This window comes from Myotis brandtii, unplaced genomic scaffold, assembly GCF_000412655.1.
Source record: "Myotis brandtii unplaced genomic scaffold, ASM41265v1 scaffold596, whole genome shotgun sequence".
Classification (NCBI taxonomy): domain Eukaryota; kingdom Metazoa; phylum Chordata; class Mammalia; order Chiroptera; family Vespertilionidae; genus Myotis; species Myotis brandtii.
In genome coordinates, this window is record NW_005370250.1 from 198,194 (window position 1) to 204,239 (window position 6,046).

The window sequence follows — 6,046 nt, forward strand, 5'->3', positions numbered from 1 at the left end:
CAAAAACAATATCTACACATGATCGAGCTTGATTGTGTGTGTCAGTATTTATTGCACTGTCCTTCCTTGAACCTTACCTACATCGTGCTGCCTTAGGTGGAGTCGGGCAGAGCGAGCCCCTGTCCTCCCACAGATCCACATCTTCCAGGTGTGAACTCAACTGCAGACCCAGGACTCCGCTTTCCCTTGGGCAGTGGTCCTGCCCTGACTGAACTTTAGAATCACCCATGCCCATGCCCAGACCACACACAAGACGAATGCAGAATCCTGAGCAGTGGGGCCCAGTCTAACATATTCTACAGTTGAGCCAGCGCTGTGAACAATTGCCTTAACACCTAGGCCATCTATCTGTACCTACTCTCACACTTTTAAGTTCCAGAACATAGTGCCTCTCAAACTTTTTGTGCACATCGGTGCTGTTAAAATACAGATTGCGATTCCATCGATCTGGGTGGGGCCTGAGAGTCTGCATTCACAAGCTCCCAGGTGATGCTGATGTTGCTAGTCCTTGAGACATACTTTGAGAAGCAAGGCCATCAACATACACACACACACACACACACACACACACACACACACACACGACTCACTCACCTTAAAATCAAAGTCATTGCCACTTTTCTTTTATAATTCATGTAATAGGCAAAATGCATCTTGCAGAGACTTGGCAGTGAAACTCTCCTTGGACCCACGATGGTCCTGAGACTCGCACCATATGTGCATTCCAGTTTCAAGTAGCAGCTTTGCTGGATTCATTTCCTACCCGTGGGAAGCTAAGAAGAATATCACACTGGTTCAGGTTTCAGCACACAGATTTTTTTTCAGACACAAATAGAAACCTCAGGCTAAAACGGCCTGTATAAGGGTCATGAAACCCCCCAAAATTTGTCCAACTTGGCCGTGGGATGACTTAACTCCCAACTATTTAGATTTGGGAGGGGCAACATCTTAGATTTGGAGACCAGCTGAGCAATATGTCCTCTGGAAGCAGGGAAATGGGCTAGGTCACCTCAGGAGGGCCCTGCAGCCCTACAGGGGCTACAACTCCACATTGCACATCCCCGACCCAGGAAACAGTCCGAGCGAACTTTCCAGGTGCAGATTTCATACGTAGTAGACAGGAGCGAGGTGCTGGATCTCTGCTCTCTCACTGACCAGCGCTGTGACCTGGCACATGTTATGTCACCTCCCTTATGCCTTAGATCCCTCGGGTATCTTCTGTGAAAAAGGAATACAAATGTACACTTAGATAAGGTTATAAGTAAAGTATTTGGTCGGTGCAGTGCCTGGCACGTTAGCAATATTAAATCTTAGCTGTAATTGTTAGGGGTCTTCCTCCATCTCTAAGGTAGGTGGAAATACTGGCCTTGGTGTCACTTACAGAGAGAAGCTGATTGCTACAGTCAAGTGCAGTACCCACGCCAAAGTCCTGTAACCTCTGCCCTGGCTTTGCTTCTAGCCTCTGACGGACAGCAATTGGTGCCCACAAGGAAAGAATAATAACCACACCATATCTGCACACATTTAAGAAACCATATCAGGCTTGAAGGCAAACAACATCCAGCAGGTTTTTTTCCCACTTCATGGAAAAGGAAGTCTGTCTTGTGACCAAAGCTACTTCCTTTCAAGGCCAAGGAAAGGGGAAGTAAGGACAGCTCAAGACTCCACACCCTTTACCGGAGCCCAGACCTACAGTGTGAGGCTCTGAGTGGGGCCTGCAAATGGCAGGGGAGAGGAGCCAGGGAAAAGAAAAGTGCCAGAGTTTTTAATATGGATGAGAAGCTGCCTGCTCTTTCCTAAGCAAATGAGGAACAAGAAAAGCAAAAATGTACCCTATGTACAGGTGGTCTCCTGAATAAAGGGGGAGACAGCAGAGATGTTGTGCGGAGCCATGTTTCAGTGCAAAACCTACTAGTATGGAGCCAGGCTTCTGGGAGACGATCTCTGACTTGTTTCAGGAAAGAGACGATAACAATGCAGAAATAGCAGATAACCCTTGAAATGCCAGTGTCAGCCCCAAAGAGCAACTTCCAGAGATGAGGAGTGGGTGGACTTCCAGAGACACAGATTCAGAGTCTAACTTTAGCATGAACTTTCTGAAACTGCTCAGCAGTCCCAGGGAAAAGATTTGGTGTGAAGGTGTCTAAGAATAGGAACTCAAATCAGACTGGAATCAGATGAATTTTTATCAGCCACATGTTGCCCCAGTGGCTCGTCTCCTCCCCAGCCTTGGGGGGATATGAGCACCCCTGACACTGGAGAGTTGAAGCTATGAGAAGGAGCTTAGACTCATAACAGTGAAAACAAGAGCTGACATTTATTGGGTGATTAGGACTCACAGGCCTTATGCTAAGCACTTTACACAGATCGATTCATTTTTTTTTCCTTGTTTAATTTTGTGTGTTTGTGATTTTATGTTGGAAATGATTTTTTAAATTCCCATCCCCTACTTCTCCCTCCCCTTTGGCAACTAATCAGCTTGTTCTCTATATCTATGGGTCTGTTTCTATTTTGTTTTGTTTATTCTTTATTTTGATTTTTAAGTTCCACATGTATGTGAGATCATTGAGTATTTTTATTTCTCTGTCTGACTTATTTCACTTAGCATAATACCCTCTACGTTCATCCATGTTGTTGCAAATGGCAAGATTTCATTCTTTTCATGACTGAATTATATATATATATATATATTTCCATCCCACGTTCAAAGGCTGTTAAATATATGACCATAGGGGTGCATATATTCTTTCAAATTAGTGTTTTAGGTTTATTTTAATAAATACCCAGAAGTGGAAATGCTAAGTTAAATCGCATTGTTTACCCATATCTTCAGAAAAAAATCACTTCTACTGTCGTGGTAAACAACCTGCTTCCCTATTTATAATGGTCTGGCCCTCTAGCAACTTCAGCGTGAAATTATAGCTAATTTGCCTACAAACGTCAGGTGGTCATAATAATCTGGCCACTCAGTGTATATATGCCATAGACTTTATCCATTCATCTATTGATGGATATCTAGATTGCTTCCATATCTTGGCCACTGTAAATAATGCTGCAGTGAACATAGGACTGCATATATCTTTTCAAATTAGTGTTTTGGATTTCTTTGGATAAATACCCAGAAGTGAGATTGTTGGGTCATATGGTAATCCTATTTTTAATTTTTTGAGAAACCTCTTTATTATTTCCCAGAGTGGCTGCACCAATTTATGATCCCACCAACAGTGCATGAGGGTTCCCTTTTCTCTACATCTTTGCAAACACTTGTTTGTTGATTTATTGATGGTAGCCATTCTGAAAGCCGTGAGGTGATATCTCATTGTGGTTTGAATTTGCGTTTCCCTGATGATTAGTGATGTTTAGTAGCCTTTCTTTTTTTAATCTTCAATTCCCTTTTATTTTTAATTTTTCAATTACACTTTAGTTTCAATATTATTTTTGTATTGGGTTCAGGTTTTAAACATAGTGGTTAGACAATCAGAAAGTTAAGTTGTGTTCCCCCAATATTTTTAGTACCCACCTGGTACCATTCATAAGTATTGCAATATAATTGACTATATTCCCTATCTTCAGGTTTTAAGCATAGTGGTTAGACAATTAGAAAGTTTACTGTGTTCCCCCAATATTTTCAGTACCCACCTGGTACCATTCATAAGTATTGCAATATAATTGACTATATTCCCTATGCTGTGCTTTATATCCCAATGACTATATCCCGATGACTATTTTTTAACTAATTTGTACTTCTTAATTCCTTCACCTCTTTCACCAAGTCCCCCAACTCCACTCCCCTCTGACATCCTCCACCAGTTCACTCTCTGTATATGAGTCAATTTAAATTTTGTTGTTCATTTATTTTGTTCATTAAATTACACATATAAGTGAAATCATATGATATTTGTCTTTCTCTGACTAACTTATTTGACTGAGCGTAATACCCTCTAGGTCCATTAATATTGTTGCAAATGGTAAACTTTCATTCTTTTTATGGCCAAGTAATATTCCATTGTATATATGTACCATAACTCTTATATCCAACCGTCTATTGATGAGCACTTGGGTTGCTTTCATATCTTTTCTATTATAAACTAGAGGCTCGGTACACAAAATTTGTGCACGGGGGGGAGGAGGTTCCCTCAGCCCAGCCTGCACCCTCTCCAATCCAGGACCCCTTGGGGGATGTCTGACTGACAGTTTAGGCCTGATCCCCGGGATCAGGCATAAACCGACAGTCAGACATCCCTCTCACAATCTGGGACTGCTAGCTCCTAACTGCTCACCTGCCTGTCTGCCTGGTCACCCCTAACTGCCCCCGCTGTCAGCCTGATCACCCCTAACCACTTCTGCCTGCCAGCCTGATCACCCCTAACTTCCCCCCCTGATGGCCTGGTCACCCCACACAGCCTGCTTGTTCAGTCATTTGGTCGTCCTCACTAACCCCCCTGCCGGCCTGGTCACCCCACGCAGCCTGCTGTTCAGTCGTTTGGTCGTCCCTCACTAACCCCCCTGCTGGCCTTGTTACCGGTTGTGACGACCCCTGGCTTTTTATATATTAGGATAACTCTGCAATGACCATAGGGGTGCATATATTCTTTCAAATTAGTGTTTTAGGTTTATTTTAATAAATACCCAGAAGTGGAAATGCTAAGTCATAAGGAAGTTCCATATTTAATTTTTTGAGGAACCTCCATACTGTTTTCATAGTGGCTGCACCAGTCTGCATTCCCATCAACCATGCACTAGGGTTCCCTTTTCTTCACATCCTGACCAACACTTGTCATTTGTAGATATATTGAAGATAGTCATTTTGACAGGGTGACATCTCATTGTGGTTTTAATTTACATTTCTCTGATGCTAACTGACATCAGTAACCTTTTTATATTTTACTTAATATTCGCATCTATACAAGGAGTACCTCCATTTTATAAGTGAGGATATTTATGTTTAGAAATATTAGAAAACTATTCAAGGTCACTCAGGCGGTTAAGTTATAGAGCTTAACAAAAAAGTGCTGGGAAATGGAAAGAAAAACTGAAAGAACTAGAAGATCAAGGACCTGACAAAGAGGGGAATCCTTCAAGTATAGAATGGGCTAAATAATGGGGAGATGCTATAATTCTCTCTATGAGAAATGAATAGTGATTTCTTACATTGCAGCAAGGGACAAGGAATTAGATTCAATCTAAGGGGGGTGGATTTTGGATTGAGAAACTGGGTAACATAAATATTCATTATTGTGGGGCAATGGAAAACTGGCTGTTAACTTTTTTAAAAATAGGGTGGTCTTGGAAGAACCAAGATGGCAGCATAAGGTATACACCTGTACGTGCTGCTTCTCACAACCACACAAAAACTACAACTAAAAGACAAAACGACTATCATCCAGAACCACGGGAAAGTTGGCTAAGTGGAAGTTCTACAACTAGAAGGAAAGAAAAAAGTGCATTGAGACTGGGTAGGAGGTGCAGAGGCAACAAGAGTGGAGGTACGAAGGAGTGCAAAATGGGCTGGCAACTGGGTACGCTGTTTTTTTCAATTTGAAGGGAGATACAAGCTCCCAACTACTCTGAACTCCAGTTTCCAGTGAGACTCTGGGTACCCAGACTCCTATGGGGAGAAACTGGACTGTCTGGTATCAGGTCAGAAAGCGAGGGTGGCTTTCTTGCAGAGGTGCTCACAGGGATCATTATTACTGCATGGGGGTGCGGGACACAGGGACGTGGAGACGCAGAGACTTGGAGACGCGAAGACACGGAGACAGCTGACTGGCAGCCATCGCTGTTTGCTCTGCCCTGGTGATTCCCTGAGATCCCACCCCACCCAATTTACAACCCCACCCAAGCTGTGTGCAGTGGCTTTTGCATATGAATGGCCTTTCTTTTTGCAGCCTAACCTAACAAACTGTAGCTAGGTCAGAGAGCTCCAAAACTTCCAAACCCCAAACAAAGAGGAGAAATCTGCTGATATCGCTGTAGCTACTGCTGGGTGGACTCACACAGTGGTTGACTTGGAGATCCAGGAGCGAGGGTACCCAGTGGTCAGATA